The following is a 21,885-nucleotide window of genomic DNA, read 5'->3' on the forward strand; positions in this document are numbered from 1 at the left end:
CTAAAACTGAACTAAGCTCTCTTAGAACCCGGGGGTGTATGCCATCAGTTCCTGGAGCCTTGTTTACATTAATTTGTATTAAAGCTTTTTGAATCATATCCTGAGTCAGCCACTGACTAGATTGAGCTGAACCATTAGTGCAGTTATTAAGTGAGCCTGTGAACCCAGACTCCTCTATTGTATACACTGAAGAAAAGAACTGATTTAACACATTTGCCTTATCTGTATCTGTTACAACCAAACTGGTACCATTATTTAATAGAGCAACACTCTCAACCTGCATCTTTTTACTATTAATATATTTAAAAAACTTTTTAGGGTTAGTTTTCACCTCCACCGCAATTAACTCTTCATTTCTTTTCTTAGCCTTCCGGATTGCTGATTTACAACATTTATTACAGTGTTTATATTCATTAAATGCAGCTTCTGTCCCTACAGATTTGTAGTTTTTAAATGCCTTTCTCTTCTTTCCCATTAACTTCTTTACTTCTGTATTAAGCCACACAGGATGATTCTTAGAGCTTCTACGTTTAGTCCTTAAGGGAATAAATTGAGAACAGTAATGATTTAATATCATTTTAAAGGACAACCATTTCTGTTCTGTGTTTTTAGCTGAAAACCTAATGCCCCAATCTATGCTCTGTAGGGCAGCCCTCAAGGCACTAAAATTAGCTTTTCCAAAATTCATGGTTTTTGTTGCCCCAGTATATTTTTGTTTTTTGCACCAGACATTAAAAGATATAACATTATGGTCACTATTACCCAGGGGTTCAATGACTTGCACATTTGCTATAAGTTCTGGGTCATTCGAGATCACTAAATCAAGAATAGCATTTTTTCTGGTAGGCTCCTCAACAACCTGTGCTAAAAAATTGTGGTGCAATAAGTTTATAAACTTGTTCCCATTAACTGATCTGGCAGTACCATTATCATTACTTTACCTAAACTAGCAGCCTTTTCTATTTGCATTAGGAGCTTTGTCTCTTCCTCCTCACTTACATTAGGGGGTCTATAACATACTCCTACAATTAATTTGCTGGATTCTTTACAATTGGTGAAGAACTCCACCCATACGACTTCTGCCCCCTCATTTTCTAACATAACCTCCTCCTTTATATGAGCTTTTAAATCCTGCCTAACATACAGACATACCCCTCCTCCTCTTCTATTGCCTCTGTCCCTCCGAAACAAAGTATAGCCACTGATATTTACTGACCAGTCATGCGACTCATTCAGCCATGTTTCGGCCACACCAATCACATCATATTTTCCTTCCAACACCAGCAGCTCCAGCTCTCCCATTTTACCAGTCAGACTTCTTGCATTTGTAAACATACATTTAATACTGGTACCATATTGAACATATGACATGTGGTCCTCCCTATCCTTAACAGTATCCCCAGCCAAATCTCCTCCCCCATTTTCCCTTTCTTTGCCCACTATCTCATCTAACCTGTCTACCACTGAATCTTTTACTGAACCCTCCCCCCACACCTAGTTTAAAATCTCCTCCAACCCTCTAGCCATCTTCTCTCCCAAAACAGCTGCCCCATCATCATTGAGGTAAATTTAAAAAAAAATAACTAATTTTCTCTGGTCAGCCCTGCTTCTTTTTCACATCATAATAATACTAACATGAATGGGGATCCTTAGAATAACCTTTTTACAGACAGAGAAATATCATAAAATTAAATAAGTGAACTGCTTTCCAACAGTGATTTTCATATTTACCCTGTTAAACACTCATCACAAGGCTTTAGCTTAAAAAACCTATAATAGAAAACAACCCAACGCTGTTTTACTTGCTTTATTTTAAGTTTTGGTGCATCTGCTTGTTTTCTATCCACTGGGAAATAACTTTTTCTAATGGGTGGTATTGTATGGTTCAAAGCTCTGCTTCAGTTCATTGCACATTTTATTTGTGTTCTCTAAATTAACTTATAAAGCCCAAAGGCATTTTCCATGTTAGTCTTGGGGATTTTTATACCTCTTGTTTGATTGCTGGAGACTGTTGATGTTTTTCTTCCATTATTTTTTTTCCAAGACTGATGCAGTTTGCCTGCCAATGGCAAATTTGGTTGGATTAACGGGTTTTCCTTTCTATAAGGTTAGGCGTCGGCTTTTGTTTGCATTTTAAATGTTTTAACTGTTATTTTCTCCCATTGGTATTAGGAAAACTTCAAATCACACCATGCAGAATTTCTGTTGGATTTTGTTGCAATTCCTTTGAGATAAATACAGCTTACAAACTAAAAGCATATTCACACATGTTGTGGTCAATTAAAAATACAGATGCTACAGGAGGACCAGTGACGTAACTAGAGGGGCTGGGCCTTAAAGCTTCTATTAAGCATGTTTTTGCTGCCTACACCACCCTTAAATTACACGGTATTGCAATAGAGCGGAAGGAAGCCCACCTAAAGATATCATAGCACAAGTTCAGTTCTTTTCCAATAAAGAAGTCATCATGGCTGCGGCTAGATCGACAAATACGCTCTGCTACAAGGGCTTTGATTACCAACTGTTCAAGGATCTCTCTCCTGCTACCATCCAATGGAGGAGATAACTTAAGCCTGTTACGACTGAATTGATAGCGCACAATGTTCGTAATTGTTGGGCCTTTCGGTTTAAGATTCTATTTTCCTGGAAAGGAAAACAGCACTTATGCTCATCTCTTGCAGAAGGCCAAGAGCTGATAACACAATTACAGATTGCCACTGTGGTGTCACTGCGTCAAACATTGGCTACTGGATCTACATCTAGACTTGGGGTCATCAGCCACCGTCTCCAATATGGCAGAAGTCTACTAGATGGTCGTCACCTCGAATTCCGCGAAGGCCGCAAAAGTTAATATTTTGGCTCCTCAGCTACTTGATCCTTTATTAATCTTGCAAATGGGCAACAACTATCACCTGAGGCATTGACGGCCTAATTAAGCCTTGTTGCCTAAACCGGGTAAAGATACAACTCAATGTGGTAATTTTAGGCTTATCACAATACTCAACTTGGATGTTAAAATGTTAGCGAAGGTTCTGGTTTTACGCTTAAATACATTAATTCACTCTCTAAGTGATACAGACCAATCTGGTTTTGTTCCAGGAAAGCATACATATGATAATATTAGAAAACTCAACCATTTAACACACGCCAGGGGCATACGTCAGGGTTGCCCATTGTCTCCTACCCTTTTTTTATTGGCCATAGAACTACAGCCTTAATTAGGGCTTCATTAGATATATCCAGTATTTCCATTGGGGCCACGAAGTATAAATGCACTTTGTTTGCTGACGACCTAATACTTACCTTGACAAGACCTATGGCATCCCTTCCCAAGTTATATAATCTATTAGGGAAGTTTGGTAAGATTTCAGGCTTACATGTTAAATCGGCTAAATCTAAAGCTCTTAATATCAATCTTCCCTCACCTTTACTTAAGTTACTGCAAACAAATTTTAATTGGGCTTTCTTAAGTCTCTTCAAAAAATGTGTTCAAGATTTATCTGGAAAGATAAACCTCCCAGACTTGCCCATAATGTCGCAATCCATCATAGAACAAAAGGGGCCCTGGGAATCCCAGATTTTACAAAGTATTTTCAAGCTGCATGTTTGAGCCAACTATTTAAATGGCATGCTGATCCTAACTACTCACAATGGGCAACTATAGAACAATGTGCTATTCCTGAAATTCCATTGCATAACTTGCTTTGGCTTTCTCCAAGGGATCATCGTCCAATATTGAACCCTATTATAGTACATTCTCTTGGGGTCTGGGAACATTGCAAAAGACCTTTGAGGCTTATATCTGAACACATCCCCGCTATTAGCCTATTTGGTAATCCTGCTTTTTCGCCAGGCTCGACACCAAACCCTTTCAAATGGTGGATTGAAAAGGGATATTCATAACTTTATTCACGAAGGGAAAATTATTTCTATTACTCAACTACAACAAACTTTGAAATACCACAATCTGAGCACTACCACTATATCCAAATTCTACACTATATTCAATGGCTCTCTCAGACTACAACTTATAGTGCCCTTACTCAATTTGAACTATTTTGCATTAAGTATCCTCAATCTAGGAGACTAATATCTATCTTTTACGATAATTGGACTAATGCTACTTCCCCTAAAGAGTTAAAATATATCAGGTTTATCAACTTTAGAGGAGGAAGAGTGGTCCACCATTTTTCTCAACTGAGCTCTTAGTTCTGATATTCAGGAAACTTCACTAAAAATTTTAACTAGATGGTATTTAGTTCCTGCACGAATTGCAAAATGGGTTCCATCTTATAATGCAAATTGCTTTCAGGGATGCCAAGATGCTGGTACAATGGCCCATATTTGGTGGACCTGTCCCAAGGTTAGGCGACTTTGTTATAGAGTATATGCCATGTTAGATAGCATATGCCATGTTAGATAGTAACTCCCTCCAACATTCCATGGGAAGCTTTGCTACATAAACCAATTGAAGGTATTGCAAAAAATGAGCTGCGCCTAATTACTTATAAATTTAATGCAACAAAACAAACGATTGCAGCAGCTTGGAAGACTCCATACGTACAATTTAACAAAGTCAAAGAACGCTTGATGAGGGCATATCTATATGAGAAGCTAACGGCACAATCCTTGGGCAAGTATAAACAATTTTATGACATATGGCACCCTTGGCAAGTCTACTCCCAACTGGAGGAGCATTAAATCGCTTATTTATTGAATTAGTGAATTCATTGATGACTGACTACACTGAGAGATTATGGAAGCTGATAGTAGTGTGAGAGGAAGATTTCTCTTTCTTTTTTTTGTCTGTTATTTTCCTTGTTCCTTTGACTATGTATTTATGATTTTATTTTTAGTTTCCTTTTACTTGTTATTCTTTCTAGATATTTGTGATCTCATATATAACTATATGTACAATTGGAATCGATGACTCAGATTGGGTACTATCATACTGTGGTACTGTATTAATGTATGGTCTGCTGGACTAACCCTCTCTTAATTGTCTTATATATCATCTGACAATATGATCATTGTACTGTTGTTAAAATAAGAACCTAGCAACTAGAAAGCTGGATAAATACAGCTATTATTATAACTTTTACTGATTTATATCAGTTTATTTTCAGCTTTTGCTTGGAAGTTCGAGTGCACTGTATTGCTTTATATACCTGTTTATCATTTTCACACAAATTCATATCACCAGAGCACATGTGTGAGCGGTGATGGTGTTTCAGAAGAATTCTACATTTTGCCTTCCAGCAGGGCTCTAGTCAGCTGGCTTCATGGGGCACAGAATGATGTGTGAGTCTCTCAAAAAGGTGCAATATCTTGCAACAACATACTGTTTATTGCTTTGCCTGTAAAACTGTCTATGAGAAAATATCACTGCTTGTTGAATTTAATGTAGCAGAAACAATCAAATGTCTTCTTTTATTTGGGCTTAGGTATATCTCTATGTAGATTTTCTGCTTCAGTGCTAGCAGTCAACGCAGGATTTAGGTGGGATTAAAGGGTAAATGTGTACGAATCTATGTGCTTGCTGCTTCATTTGAGTAATAATAGCACATTTGACCCAAACTGAATTAAAGGCCATTAATGGATTTAGTGCTGAGCATGTCCAGCCTCTTGGGACCAGCTCTTCCAAAACACAAAATCTTGAATTAAGACACTGAGTTTTGTGATGTCTTACCGGCTCTGCTTTGGATCTTCCTAGCTTGCCAATAATTTTCCATTTCTGACAGCCTAGTACTACTGCATTACTTTCAATTAAGCTGAATTCATGAGTCGCATACCAGAGTTTTACAGTCTCCCATCCAGCATCAATACGTCAGACACTTAGCTCGTTCAATCAATGAGGGGAAAAAGTGTTCTGCTTCAGGACTGAGCAAGCTGAGAATTCTCTAGTTCATTAAACATGGGGCATTGTGTGACAGTTATCACACCCCAGCAAGGAAAGGCAGCTAATATCCTAACTCTGTGTATTCATGCCAAACCGATATGAAATGCAAACAGAATCAAAAATAATCTCAATACCAGTAAAATAGGTCTAGAATACATTTTATCATTAATTAAAGAAAATGTATATTATTTATTGAAAAAAAAAATCTATCATGTATTGATGTTAACACATATTCCTAAAATGCTAATATATTCCACATTGCTGTACAAAAACAACCAATAACTGATGAGGTCCCTGCCCAAAAAGTGGTTCAATCTATATCTCCTACAAGATATTAAATCAGAGCATGTCTTACCTGTACATAACTCACCGATACTCTAATGCAACATCACTGACTTAAGGGGATAGACACATTGGGCAGTGCCCAAGCTTTAAGCTCAGCCACATAATAAAAAACACTCAATATGTTTCATGATAATGATCAACTCTGGGCATTTTTAGACATTGGCCCATTATTTTATGGTTTATCACAGGAAAAACTTTAGATGAGATTCAATTTGAGGAGAAAAACTTTCCTCCTTAATCAGTTCCAGTTTTTCCCATAAAATTTCCCATGAGATAAAACAGCGAGAAGTTTCTCATTGAATTGTGTCTGGCTCTATGGGAAAATCTGGAACTTAATTGGGAGATAAGCTTTATCATCAAAAGGGATAAGATGTCGTGTTACTATTAAAATGGCTATTTGTCAAAATTCAAATTTCTGAAATGTTTACATTTTCTTCTATTTAAAAGTTTTACAAAGCTCTAATGTTTGCTTATTTATAAAAAAAAATCAGAACATAAAGCTTGACTAAATAAAAACATGTAAACTTCATATTCTGTTCATCATTTCCAATTAAGAAAATCACTTACTGTACATTTTGCCCAGGACAGCTCCCATTGGCTTCTATATGAACCTGGCAGCTTTTCAATGTTTTATCTTTAAAGGGAAGGTTAACCCAAAAATATTTTTTGCCTAATAAAAGAAAACATAATTCTAAGCAACTCTGCAATATACATTTATTAAAAAATTCAAATAAATATGTTTGTTATTTGTATATGTATTGCTATTGAAAACAGTGTCTGTCCCTTTCTTTTCTTTGCCCTGATGGCTCAGACTATTGAAACAACGTTTGACAAGGCAGCTGATTAATAGTCCTGTCTAGTGATAAGTGAATCTGTTCTATTTTGCCAAAAAATTTGTGAAACGCATTAAAATCAATGTGCTTCAAAAACATTTTTCAGCACGGCAATTTTTTGTCACTCCAAATGCATTAAAGTCAATGGGCATTTTTTCTTTTGCCGATTTTTTTTGTTTCTGCGACAATTTTGTCTCGTCAACTTTTATGTCTGTGCGACTTTTTTCTCCAAATGCACATAAGTCAATGGGCGTTTTTTTTTTTTATGGTGACTTTTTTTGTCTCAGCGACAATTTTGCTGCAGTTAATTTTTGTGAATCTTTGGATCTCAGGATTTATAAAGGGGTCTGACTGGGTCAGTTTGTCACAGTAATTATTGTAAAAAAGAGAAAAGAATGCCCCATATATTTCCTCAATAAATGATCAATTGTGTCTTAGTGATACTTCGCTTTAAGCTAATTGTAACTGTTGTGTAAAAAATAATTCATCAATAACCATAATCTATTCAAAAGAAAGTGAATAGATTATGGTTATTGATTAATTATTTTTTACACAACAGTTACAATTAGCTTAAAGCGAAGTATCACTAAGACACAATTGATCATTTATTGAGGAAATATATGGGACATTATTTTCTTTTTTTTACAATAATTAAAGTGCAGAATTTAGCCACAAATCCATGCCTGGCAAATAAATTCACTCATCACTGGTCCTGTATTTTGTGGGGAACTAAGACCTTTGCAACATTGTTTAAAAAGTAACAATGGGAGTTAAGCAAATGTTGCTTTCAATAGCAATTGTTTTTACAAATAAATGTAAATAAATGAATGTTTAATAAATGTTAAATTGCCACAGTCCTTTAGAGTGAAATTCTGCCACTCTCTATTAATTTCTATGGGATTTTGAAAGGCTTATTTACATAGTAAACATAGGAAGTTATGTTGAAAAAAATACACACGTCCATCAAGTTCAACCTTTTAACTTTTTTTTTCTAATCTGCCTAACTGCCAGTTGATCCAGAGGAAGGCATAAAAACCATCTGAAGCCTCTCCAATTTGCCTCAGAGGGGGAAAATTCCTTCCTGACTACAAAATGGCAATCGAACTAGTCCCCGGATACACTTGTACTATGAGCTATCTTCTATAACCCTGTATTACCTCACTTGCTAAAAAGCCATCCAACCTCTTTTTAAAGTTATCTAATGTATCAGCCAATACAACTGATTCAGGAAGAGAATTCCACATCTTCACAGCTCTCAATGTAAAAAAAAAAACCCTTCCGAATATTAAGTCGAGGACTGTGGCAACCTCTATCTTCACTCTTTGATAAATATACCCCTATGTTTTCTTACACTATTTTTTGGGAGGTTTGATTTCTAAAATTCGAATTTTTGAAATTCTAACATTGAAAAATCAGCCCCTAAGTGTGAACTGTAATTAAGCTTGAAAAAATGCAGGACTGGGTCATATTTTTACTTGTAACAAGGCATCTTATAATTGGTGTCTTGTACAAAGCCTCCAAAACTGCCCTGAGCCACACCACTACAACATACCACATCTCTACTACTGATTGGGAAGCCATGCTGTATATTTCCTAATACTTCTCTGAGTGATGGGAAGCGACCTTGTTCCTGCCTTTTATGGAGTATGTTGTTACGTTCAGCACTTCAAAGTAAATATTGTTTAGTTGAGAGAGTTATTTTAACGATTGAACAATTTACACACAGACTTTTTTGTGGGTTCTTTTTAACATGTATGCAGAGCATCTGTTTATCTCTTGGGTTTCAATTTACTTTCTAACCCAGAGCTTCCCTGTCTTTAGTGCTCACATCCTAACATATTGACAATCAACATTTACCACAAGGTGAAATCTAGTGTCCATCCCATGTTTTAACTAGCTGGACCTCAATTACATAAAATGATCCCCAAATCACACACTAACCAGTTTCAATCTGTGCTAATTCTGATTCTGATTAAATATACTTTTAATATCTTAATAGAAAGCTCTTTGAGTCAGGTCATGATTCATTTTTTAATCATGCTATTTTCATCACTATAGTTTGCTTGAATATAAGCAATTTGATAGATTTTATATTAAAATCTAGAGCTATATTATAATGTATAATATTGTGAATATATACAGAAATATAATGAGATACCTTTATATCTATATTGTGGTATCCAGATACTTTAGTATATTAAAATATGCTATTATTTCTAATCTATTATATTAAAATGATAAAATATTAATATAGCAACAACTAGTAGAATTATAATGCCATATTTACATACTGTGACATAATTAATATCCTGATATATATTGAATTTTCCAGCATAATGTAATGATTTCCTTGTCCACTATATTGTAATACACAATATATTGAGACATAATGCATTTCAGGATATAATTAAATGTTACCCTGGAAGACTTTCATACAGAGATAATAGACATTTCATAGCCGTGGCTCTTGATTGCTGAAGGTTAATTTTCACGCACTCTTGTAACAGTCAGAAGTAATTAATGGGCCCTAGTTTATTCAGAAATAACCCTTTAAGTTTCCCTGGCCCAGAGAAGTTACAAAACATATTTAAGTAAGTTAGCCGTATTAGCCACTAGTGATGAGGGAAATTGCCCTGTTTTGTTTCACCACAAAATTATACAAATGGTGAAATTACGCAGAATGCAATGGAGTCAGTGAGGGTTTTTTTGCTGTGTTTTTTGTGACAAATTGCATTGGAGTCAATGCACATTGTTTTTCTTGTGTTTTTTCTTTCACCAAAAGAGAGGCAAGTTTCACTGCAAATCTGTATCAAGTGAAAAAATGTGCTCATCCCTATTTTTTAAAAATAAGGAGCGTCCACTGGGATCCTAGGATTCACGGTGTACACAAACAAATCATACATGTTAGGTCACATGAGCCAATTAACAGACAGAGTTCTGTCTCTTGCTTCCACACTTCTTCCTGTTACAGTTAGAGCTGCAGTATTTCTGGTCAGGTGATCTCTCAGGCAGCACACAGACCATCACTGTCAGGATCAGCCGGGTCTCAAACTCTTGTACTTACCATGTGAGCCACTGGAGGCTCTTGGGGCTGGCCCTGATCTTGTCTTTGATGCTCATGTACTGTATATCTGCCTGTTCACAGTATGTCTCCTCCTTGTTTTCCACCCACCTCGTTTACCCTCATGTGTCTCCCATTCCTAATCACCTTCCCTTTATAAACCCCGCCCTGCTTTGCTCAGGGCTGAGTCATTGAATGTAATTTGTTTGTTCCTGACCTGCCAACCTGAACCTTGTTACCTGGAAACCTTGTTACCTGGAAATCTTTATTCTTGGAAACCTTGTCTTTGTATACCTTGATCCTGAATACCTTTTACTTTGTTCCTGAGTGAGTACCTCAAGTTCCTGTGTTCCCCATTTTTTCCTCACCTTGTGGATACCCTGATTATCCTTTTTGCCTGTTCCTGCCTTTTGTTTTCTGTGTTCTGGCTGCCATTAAATCTTCAATCTTCTATCATCATTTCTTTGCCTCCAATCACCTATGGGTACACCACTGGGCTTTCACCATTTCCACTCTCCATGCAGTGGCTATCCTCAGTTACAGCGGTTCCCGTTGTAAACCTTACAATCACGAAATGGTCGCTTAAGGTCAAGATGTAAAAGGACAATATTTACTTAAATATACATTAATGTTCTTTAATATGTAATTTATGGGGTCATTTATCAAAAATTTCATTTGAGTTTTTTTCTACTTTGAATAAACTCAAAATTTTAAAAAACTTGAATGCTTATTTATGAAAAAATCACAAACTTTGATGGGTACAATTGTGGCAAACTAGAATACCTCTAATTTTTCACATTTATAGGAATAAAAACTTGAATACCTTGAATTTTACCAGTTTATAGGCTTAAAACTCGAATTTGGGAGTTTACAAATGAAGTCACTTGGATTTGTGAGTTAAATGCGTCATGACTCGGGATTAATTGAAGAAACTGTGTTATCTAATCATCTTAACTCTAGTGATGCATCTATTGATGCAATATAGGGCTGAGTGTTCAGATGTTTGTTTCTAACTATTGGAAACAGTAATACAGCGTAAAAGCAAAGGGATATTCAGTTTTCGAATAAAGTAAAAAAAATAGTTGTACCAAACCGTACTTCATTTAAAAAAAATATATTATTTTCCTCCTTTGCATTTTGCTCCTTCTGCATGTTAATGTTGAAAACGTGGGAGGTGGTTCATATTCTTGATTACTCTATTGTTTATTCATACATTTGAGTAAAGTCTGTGAAGCATAAAGCTGTAAATGTGGTCATTACCTCTTTATTTGGAATAATAAATGCCTGTTAGATGCTGCTGAGTCCTTATATTTTTTGCAGACTCTTGTATATGGATTGCTGCTGCAAGAAAAAGAAAAGGCAGGGAAGCAAGGCATGGAGCAAATAGAACCGCATATGCTGTATAGGGAAAGAATATGGTTTAGTGACCATAGTTCACTGGATGATAACTACCCAAATATAGGAATGTCAATCATTCTTACATTTTAGTACCCCTGATATCATCAACACCACTTTCAACAGTCTGAGGCCTAAGTAAGGGAGCCCTGTACACAGACTGCCCACATGCACGCTATATCAAAAAAGGGAAAGTTTTGCTTACCACTAAATTTTACATTTTAGGTGGGGGATGCAATGAGGCTGTGACCACAACATTCACACACTGACAGTGAAGGATATGATATCCTCTACACTCACCCAGTATCAATACTGTATATAAGATATTATGACACTTTGCAGATTAAGCTGCTTAAAAAGGCAAAGGGAAGGGCATTTCTTAGTAGCTTAATTAGGGCTACCATCTCACCCCTTTAAAAGAAAACACATATTAGATATAAATGCTGGAAGTTGGATGCATGCTATACCCTCCTGCTCTTTATAAATTTTGGGTGGATTCTGTCAGTAATATACAATTGGAGCTTGCCAGGACAGTAGGTTCATCAAGCAGCTTGTCCCCTTGTCTGGCTCCAACAACCCCTTGCAGCATCACGGAAATAACCAGCTTATTATAAGAGATAATAAACCACTTGGAGCACCCCTAGTTTATGAAGATGAGAGTAAACAGTAAGCCTAATTGACTATAAGCTGAAAATAATGACCTGTCAACAAATAACATGAAAGATTGTCAATGTATTCCTTTAATGAGATGAAGGTCACTGTAGCCTAACAATCTATATTAGCAGAGCACTGCAGACCTGCAGCTTATGTCTGAGCTGTTAACATTGTCTTGTGTACTGTATTCCCTGCAGGATTAGTGAGGTTCTGCTTGAGTAAAATTTATTTGTATCTTTTTTTTATTTTTTAGTGAACTCATTATATTTCTGTTTTTATAAATATGTTCAATGTATATTTGAAATAATAATCCTTATAAAATTCAAAAAAAGTAGTAGATCTCTCAGGTACTTGAAAGATATTGTTCTTGTGGTTTAGACCAGGCACAATTGCCATGCAATTAACAGAAATTACTAGGTGTGTAGCCAGACTTGTATTCAAAACAAGATTCAACAAACAGGCCCAGCGTACAGAAGAGCATTAACAGCAAAAGTATCTGTAGAAGAACCTCAGCATAGCCCAATTACAGGACTATGGACTAAAACAGTATATAAGGAGACCATCAGGGCCTGTATTTTAAGGTCACTCCTCAACCAAGACTGAAGAACATCCAGAGACCTCCTTTATTGTAACCAAGATCAGGTCTATGTTGTTGTCTCTGTCTAATTTGCAAATTGGATCATATACTCTTCTTTCTTCAAGAAACCTACTGTATTGTTGGAGATTAAACTATTTTAGTGGACAAGGGATTATAACAGTATCTTTTAATTCTCCATAACTTGTAAGTAGTGATGGGCGAATCTAACCCTTTTAACTTCACCAAAAATTTGTGAAACGGTGACATTTCACGGAAATGCATATAAGTCTATGGGCGACAAATTTTTGTTCACCCATTAGAGTCTATGCACCAATAGAAGAAAGAAGCAGGAGCGCTGGAGTCCTGCTGAGTGTGTGCCAAACTGTCGGTTTCAAGCATTAGAGTCTATGGCCGTCATTTTCGCAACAGAGAGCACCCCATGCACACTGATATATGTGTCGGCCTATATTCAGCTTCCTAATTATATGTACAATAATTCCAGTACTGGAAACAATAAATAACCCAGCAGTCCCAGTTTCAGTGCTATTCTTTTCGAATATTATGTCCAGTGTTGGCCACTATCTTACTATGCGCATAATTTTTTAGTCCCAAAAGAAAAAACATATTTCAAATAGGCATGTTGCTAGATCTCACTAATAACCTTTGTTCAGATGCATTCAAAGCATTAAAGTAGGACCTAATATGAGATAATAAAGTGGGAAACAATAGAGGTTATCAGTATTTCATTATTCTAGGGCTTGACTGAGTTGTCATCTTCCACTCTCCCCATAACTCTGTTAATATTTTTCAGACATCTGGCAGAAGCTAAAGTGCCACACACAAAGATATGTCAACTTCCTTTCATGTGAACTCTTCCTGAACCATAAAAAAATCTGAATTTGTCCCAAGCACAAATCTATCCATTCTATTACTGAAAGCAGGAGGGGAATGAGCTTCCTGGTGATATATTACACAGGATAAAGTTTAATCTCAAATACTTGCCTCATAGGAAGTGTCCTTTCATTTTGTATACCTGGAATATATTAAAGATTGGATCCTTTGTAAATTCCTGTCTTCCTTCTTTTCCGTTGAATAAATAATTTTACTCTATAAATCAAATGGGATAGCTTCCCATGTTCTGGTTAACTAAAAAAAGATTGTCTTTAAAAAACCCAGACCCTAACTAGAATAAAATCTGCATTATAATGTAAAGCAGAACACAATTCTTTTATAAGAAACTGAGTTTGAAAATATCAGTGGTGATGAATCTCATGTGTCCTTTAATCTTTTTTAGCCACCACATAGACAGTTTTGGCTGAGCCTCTTCCTATAATATTTTCCTGGCTGCAGGGAGACCACTAATATGTGAGTAAGGAAATGAATTGTGTAAAAAAAAAGCAACATTTGGGACCATTTCCAGTATTCCATTTCCAAGAAAATATTTGTGTGGGCTTTTGGAAAAAGGGGCCCAGGAAACAAATCAAATAAAAATCAGTGGATTTTTATTTGCAGAATAGTATTTTTCGTGACATGAGGCAGTGTTGATTTAACAACAAATTACCAAGTTTTCATACATGCTGCTTAATTAAAGCAGCCTGAACAAAAAATCAAATGGGGATTTGGATAGCATACCAAATTACAAACTTAAATGCCAAGCATTTGGAATTGCACATAATTATGTTTTAAAGGATTCTCTAGGCAAAAACATTTTTTATTGTTGTTGACATTTGTTTGTCTTCCAAAGAATTTGTCAATGCAAATGAAATGGGAAAAAACAGATATATTATGTTTATAATTATCTGTCTATTTATCCATCTATCTACATACATATATATATATATATACAAATGGCAAACACTTCACATAGGCACAGTATCTTAAGGAGTGTAAAAACTGCTATAAGAGGTACAAACTTTGCTCTAGGTTGGATTACTGCCAGGAACCAAGAGGCACTACAGTACAGCAAGTGTACCAGTCCCCTTTAAGGGCTTAGTGGGGGCCAAGGAGGAAGATAAACTAAAAACACAGGCTGGCAGTTACTTGATCACAGAAATATGCTTTATTGCAGCAAAAGAAAGTAGTATGGCATGCACAGGCACAGGCAAGGTACTGGAACAGGAAAGGCAAGGTAGATAATACAATCAATGGTCTAAGGTAAGGAAAATAGGTAAAAACCCAAGGAAAGGCACAGTATGAGTTACCAGTCTATAACCAAGCCCAAACAAAGGGTCACAGCAGGTCAAAGTCTATACCAGAAGTTCATTATCAAGGGGTTCACACAAGACAAAGTAACCAAACAACAAAACTTAGTCATTGGTTTTACAGTAACTGACACTAAACCATGGTGATCCTCATACCTGGGGGCAAATTTATCAAGGGTCGAATATTGAGGGTTAATAAACCCTCAAATTTAAATTCTTCGAATTTGAATATCGAATTCGAAGGATTTAGCGCAAATCCTTCGATCGATCGAAGTAAAAATCATTTGATCGAACGATAAAATCCTTTGAATCGAACGGTTTTAAGCGATCGATCAAAGGATTTTGCTTCAATCAAAAAAAGGCTAGAAAAGTGCTGGGGAAGGTCCCCTTAGGCTAACATTGTACCTCGGTAGGTTTAAACTGCCGAAGTATGTAGTCAAAGTATTTTTTAAAGAGACAGTACTTCAACTATCGAATGGTCAAATAGTCGAACGATTTTAACTTCGAATTGTTCGAGTCGAAGGTCGTAGTATCCTATTGGTCGAAGTACCCAAAAAATACTTCAAAATTCAAACTTTTTTTCATTCGAATCCTTCACTTGAGCTTAGTAAATGTGCCCCCTGGTGTCTAGTGTGTGCCTGAGCCCTTCTTTAGTTCTTCAGTACTGCTGTGGAAATTCAGGAACTGGAGATTAATTAAAAGGCAAAATCTATTTGACAGAGCTCAGAATCACACAGTTTATATGCCTTGTAAAAAGGGAGTTACCAGTGGAATATCCTATAGATATCACTCCACAGAACAGAAAAAACAGCCAAAAGATAGCTCTTGCCTCAAGGCTAGGGTACTAGTGACCAAGGCTAGCTTGAGAACAGAATCCATCCAAGTCATGGGGACTTTCGATGGAATCTGCATATGCAGAATTTTATTCTCTATCATTAACAAGCAGTGCTAGTCATCATGCACCGATCATCACAGTAACTCTTTGGGTAATGTAATAATAGGTGCAATTTCCTTTAGCATTATTCAAATCCATCAAACTGGCTTATTGTAGCACCCAACTTTATAGTTCACTAAGGACTGTCCAGTATTTACAGCTTAAACCTTGATAAACCCACCCCTTGTATCTGTACAAATGCAAATTGATATTTCTGATTAAAAAAAAAGAAAACTAAAGTGCTTGCCCAGTTAATAATATAATGCCCTGTCTGATTGGTGACTGATTAGAATTCATACAAACAAGCATGGGGAATTTTTACAAGTCTGGCAATTCCTAAATGCAAGCAGGAAATCCCAGTCTACACTTCTTGGGAGCCAAAAGTAAAATCTGTGTGCAGCTTGACTATGTCAGGACAAAGTGCCGCAGAGCAATCTATTCCTTTTGTCTGCCTTCCAAATAAATATTCTGCTAACTTTCCCCTCATGATGTTCCCAACAATGTATTCTGATAAGTCAGAGGCTGAACACTGAGCAGCAATGATGAGTGCAGCCATCTGTTGGGCCGAATGGCTTCAATAAGCCAGCCTATGATGTTGTGTTCACAAAATCCCAGAAGTAACAACGCTATATGCCTGTGCACCAGTGTATTTTTCTTTTTAACATGCTTGAACATATTCTTGGGGTACAGAAAAATAACAGTGGTTTCTAAGATGGATAGTGCATTTAATAGAGCCTAATCCTAAAATAAATTGCCATAAAATGCAACTCTAAGCACTTTCTAATATACATTAATTAATAGCAATGATTTTAAAGTTATTTGTAAATATGATTGCTATTTAAAGCTGTATTTGTCTGCCTCTTGATATTATCTGGGCTGTTGTTTCTGACGATTGAAACAATAAAGTCAGAAGCCAACTGATTGAAGAAAACATGTAGAATAAGTGAAACCTCCCCCCTCCAAATGAGGGATGGACGTGTCCCAATGGTCATTCACAGTTCTGCAGTCACACAAGCAAAGACAAGCTTCAGTTCCCTATCAGGTCAGCCTAGCTGCTGATTGGTTCATCGCCTACAATGCAGTGGGCTGAGTGCCATCGGCTCCCTGCACAGCCTGGGAAAGAAGGCAGCAGGAAGTGGAAGAGATGGGGGTTGGACTGTTTGAATTTAGGTTTGGAAGAAATTTTCAATAAATCAACCCAAAACGACCAACCAACCAGAAAAGAGTATACTGCACTGGCACATTTTGTGTAATAAGTGCTACTTTTCATGTGTCGCTATGCAATACAGTGCACTAAACACAACTCAGTAAAATATCTTTCCATTATCTATGTTTTCGCTACTTAACATTGATTAATTGAACGCAATTGTAGTAGACAAAGCATGATTGCTTCAAGAGATTTGCCAATTGTGTCAGCAATGATAAAGGAATTCTGTCAAAAAAACAGTGCATTGTGGGGAAAACATGGCAATTGTGCTCGAAATTGCACTTTACTCTTTTGCATCTAGGTAAGTGCACATTACACACGTGCAGAATGCACTACATAAAAATTTGTAGTCAATGATGACTTTCTAAATACAGTTGAGGCCAAATTTACAATGTTATTGCTGTATGTTTTTTTGTGGGTATTTGTCATCTGTATAACCACCCAAATATATTCATTCAATCCCTACACTAACTTCCCAAATGCAGTTCCAGATATCATTATCCCTCAGGTTTCCTATAGGATAGACTAGAGTATCAAAGGAAGTGTGATCTGAAGATTTTTACCAATTAAACCAGGCACATCACCAACTTTTTATATAATTTGTCATAATAAACAGATAAAGTACAGAGAGTTAATTTATGTGGCTATAGAAAGTTTAGCCAGAAAGTTCTGCTACATCACAAACTACAGGAAATGTCGTGGATGATTAGTATAGCATTTCTTTGTCAACTTGGGATATACAGTGAAAAGACAAATATAACTGAAACGGAACAAACAGCACTAAGCTAAAGCCACTGAAAACCTACAATGTATTGCCACAGGCACAGTATAATGAAGTCTATGGTAGGACTGGATTTCCCAGAAGGGAATTATTATTATTATTATTATTATTATTATGCTTTATTTATGTGGTGCTGACACATTTACGCAAAGCATTACCAAGATTGTTCATCATTCACATCTGCCCCTTCCAACAAAGCAGCATTGCTACCCAATGAACCACCATGCTACCATTGCTTTCTAAGAACCTAACATTAAAAGCACTGGAATAAAGGTGTTTTTATACTCTCCCTATGAACCAAAATGACCATAATCAAGTTGTTATCCTGTAGGTAAGAGCAAAGGTAAATAAGGTAAGCCAAGTACAGTAGCCAATTCAAACATCCATTGTCCTTTCATTAACTCAGGAAATAGTGTTTGCTGTAATATGTTTTTTTCCTCAAGGATTAAACTCTTATATATATATATCAAGTTGTAGATAGATGTGACCTCAGGATGAGTATCTTATACAGGTCAGGGAACACATTATTTCTTCTACTGAGACTGATGAAGAAGTAAACATGCTGCTGAAAGAAGGTGTTATTTGCAGGAATTCCTTGTGTCTAGGCACCCTGTGCTTTGCACCTTGTGTTCCGATGAGGGCACGTCATCAGACCAGGCTGAACTAGTGCACTGGCACAATGTGCAAGTTGTAAAAAGCATGTTTAATATAGTACATTTGTTAACAGTGTGCATATACACAAGTATCTGTACACTGTTAAACGTAATTGGGACTAAACAATTTTGTCACATAAACATTCAGCGTTGCTTTTGGGATTCCAATTTCTCTGCGAGTCCTGCGGTAAACTTCTAAATTAATCAAAACAACTCAATGCCGGCTTCAAGCTCACCCTTCAACTTTGTTGGCCCGGGTGCACAAGCCCCAGACCCCTCGTTAAATCACCAGATCAAACTCCCAAAGTATGTAAAAGATATACAATCTTACCCGGACTTCGTTGTGACCCAGGTGCAGTCTAAGGGGAACGAAATACTGCACACACCAAATTCCCGGATCACATCAAGGAATCACATGCTCATTAATTCATCGATAAAAAAACTTAATTTTATTTGTTGAACATATTAACAAACTGTTAACCCTGCGCCATGAGGTCTGGTGCATTTCGTGTCACTGCACTTCATCAGAGACCTCCTGAATTGGGAATTTGGTGTGTGCTAAACAATTTTGTGTCAGGGTGGAGACATACTGTACAAGGCTCTTTGTAGGCGGGTATCCCGTAATGTAACCAGATGACCACTTGTAAAAAGAATGACGTTCTATTCATTCTTCCAACACCAACATGAATTCTAAGTTAAAGGGGAACTCCAGAAAAACATAAATTACACTTTTTGATAAGGAAACATAATTTCAAGCAACTTTGCAATATACATCAATTAAAATATATTCAGACTTTTCGTGATTTTTTATGGTTTCTGACAGTTCCCTAAGCCTAGCCCCCTTCTCTCCTGCTGAGCTGGCTGACTTCTTTGCTGAGCTGGCTGACTACCGTTACTTTGTATCAACAGCCAGCTCTCCTCAACCTGCATCCTCCAAACCCCACAATTCCCTGCACACATGATTTTAATAAGAAAAGTCACAGTGCACTGCATTGTGGGTTATGTAGTTCCTACATGCTGTCTGTAAGCTGTGGAGCAGTTGTTACAATTTGTAACATCAGTGTTTTAGTCCCTCCTTCCCTGCCAGGATTTCAAATGATGCAAAACGAGAAGAACTGTTAAACATCTGGATTTTAGCATAGAAAATGGCATTTATTCATACTTTTTTGAAGAAACAGGTCACTTTGATGGGTATATAACGGGTTTCTTTGTTATGTGGGCCTCTATATCAAATTTTGGTTTGGAAGCCGGAGTTCCCCAAATGACATCACCACACAATTAATAGGACCCTACTTCTTGTGGCCAAACCCTTTAAGTACATTTTTTCAAACATTACAATTTTCAACATTCAAAACCCACATACACACATAACAGACATTTTCACATTCACATCGTCATGTCACTTTTCACATGACATAATTTTCACCCACCTTACATCTTTTCAACCCTGTGTCCACTGGCACCCATGTTAAGGTCATTCTAGAGCAGGGGTCCCGAACCGCCGGGCTGCGGACACTCCCGCACTGGGTCGCCGAGCCCAGTGCGCAAAAACGTGGCATGCCCAATTGGACACCAGCGTGCCCCGAATTGGACAACGACGTGCCAAAATTGGATGCCAGCAAGTCCAAATTTGCTGCCGACCCCCGCCGACTCCCCCCCCCGGTCCTCAATAAAAACAAAAATTTGGCCCCGGACTCGGTCCAAAAAATGTTGGGGACCACTGTTCTAGAGCACAAGGATATGCAGTTGTGGGTGTGTATGGCTGAAGTGGCCTGTTTTTTGCACTTTACACCCTGCCTCACCATTCATCAGTGACCTTTATAGTTTTAAACATACAGTATGTACTGCAAGAAAGACAGTACCTTACACATAGTTCTGGAAATGGCAGAGAGTGTTTGAAAGACAGATCTACATCCTGAGAAAGATAAAGTACATATGGATAGTTAAAGGGATACTGTCATGGGAAAAAACATTTTTTCCAAAATGAATCCATTAATAGTGCTGCTCCAGCAGAATTCTGCACTGAAATCCATTTCTCAAAAGAGCAAACAGATTTTATTATATTCAATTTTGAAATCTGACATGGGGCTAGACATTTTGTCAATTTCCCAGCTGCCCCTGGTCATGTGACTTGTGCCTGCACTTCAGGAGAGAAATGCTTTCTGGCAGGCTGCTGGTTTTCCTTCTCAATGTCACTGAATGTGTCTCAGTGGGACATGGGTTTTTACTATTGAGTGCTGTTCTTAGATCTACCAGGCAGCTGTTATCTTGTGTTAGGGAGCTGCTATCTGGTTACCTTCCCATTGTTCTTTTGTTTGGCTGCTGGGGGGGAAAGGGAGGGGGTGATATCACTCTAACTTGCAGTACAGCAGTAAAGAGTGATTGAAGTTTATCAGAGCACAAGTCACATGACTTGGGGCAGCTGGGAAATTGACAATATGTCTAGCCCCATGTCAGATTTCAAAATTGAATATAAAAAAATCTGTTTTCTCTTTTGAAAAATGGATTTCAGTGCAGAATTCTGCTGGAGCATCACTATTAACTGATTAATTTTGAATCATGACAGTATCCCTTTAATTGGGACTCCAGTGAAATAACTGCTGTAAAGAAAATGACCATCCAGCAATAAGAAAACCAAAAAGTTCCAACTATATCAGGACAACGGTAATAACTGGCATAGAGAAAACTTGTGGTTGAGGACCAGTGCCAGCTTTTTTTATGTTATATTGTAATTATTACAGTTTAATCATACAAACTGCAGATCAACCAGACATTAGCCACCACAAATGAGTGGGTTTGTATGAGACACCTGATGGCTGCTGAATCATCACACAACTCTAATGTACGTGGGGCTGGACATTATTACTCCATGCATATCAAGACACTTGGAAACCACTTCATAACTTGTTCCTAAATTGTTACTGTGCTTGAAAAGTCTTTTTCCATCACGCTAGAGCGTTATCCTATATACTAACCGAAGGCCTATCTATGTCCCGAGTGGAGGGGAGGCAGATGCGCACGCAACTTCGGTTAGGATCTATGAGATGCGCGCGCAACTTCAGCCGAAAGACATAGATGCGGCCTTCGATTAGCAGATGTGCTGGAAGGTTAGGATCAGAACAGGTTAGGATCGGGGAGGCAGATGCGCTGGAAGGTTAGGATCTAGGGAGGCAGATGCGCTCACCGTCTCCTTCTGCCTCCCGCCGCCTCTTCTTTCCTGCTCACTCAGGCGGCGACCGCTGGAAGGTTAGGATCTAGGGAGGCAGATGCGCTCACCGTCACACTAGGGGAACCGGTTGCGTACCTGCACGAAAGTCTGTATAAGCGTCGGCCATCTTGCTACTC

Source organism: Xenopus laevis, chromosome 4S (genome assembly GCF_017654675.1).
Source record: "Xenopus laevis strain J_2021 chromosome 4S, Xenopus_laevis_v10.1, whole genome shotgun sequence".
In the NCBI taxonomy this organism is placed as follows: Eukaryota; Metazoa; Chordata; class Amphibia; order Anura; family Pipidae; genus Xenopus; species Xenopus laevis.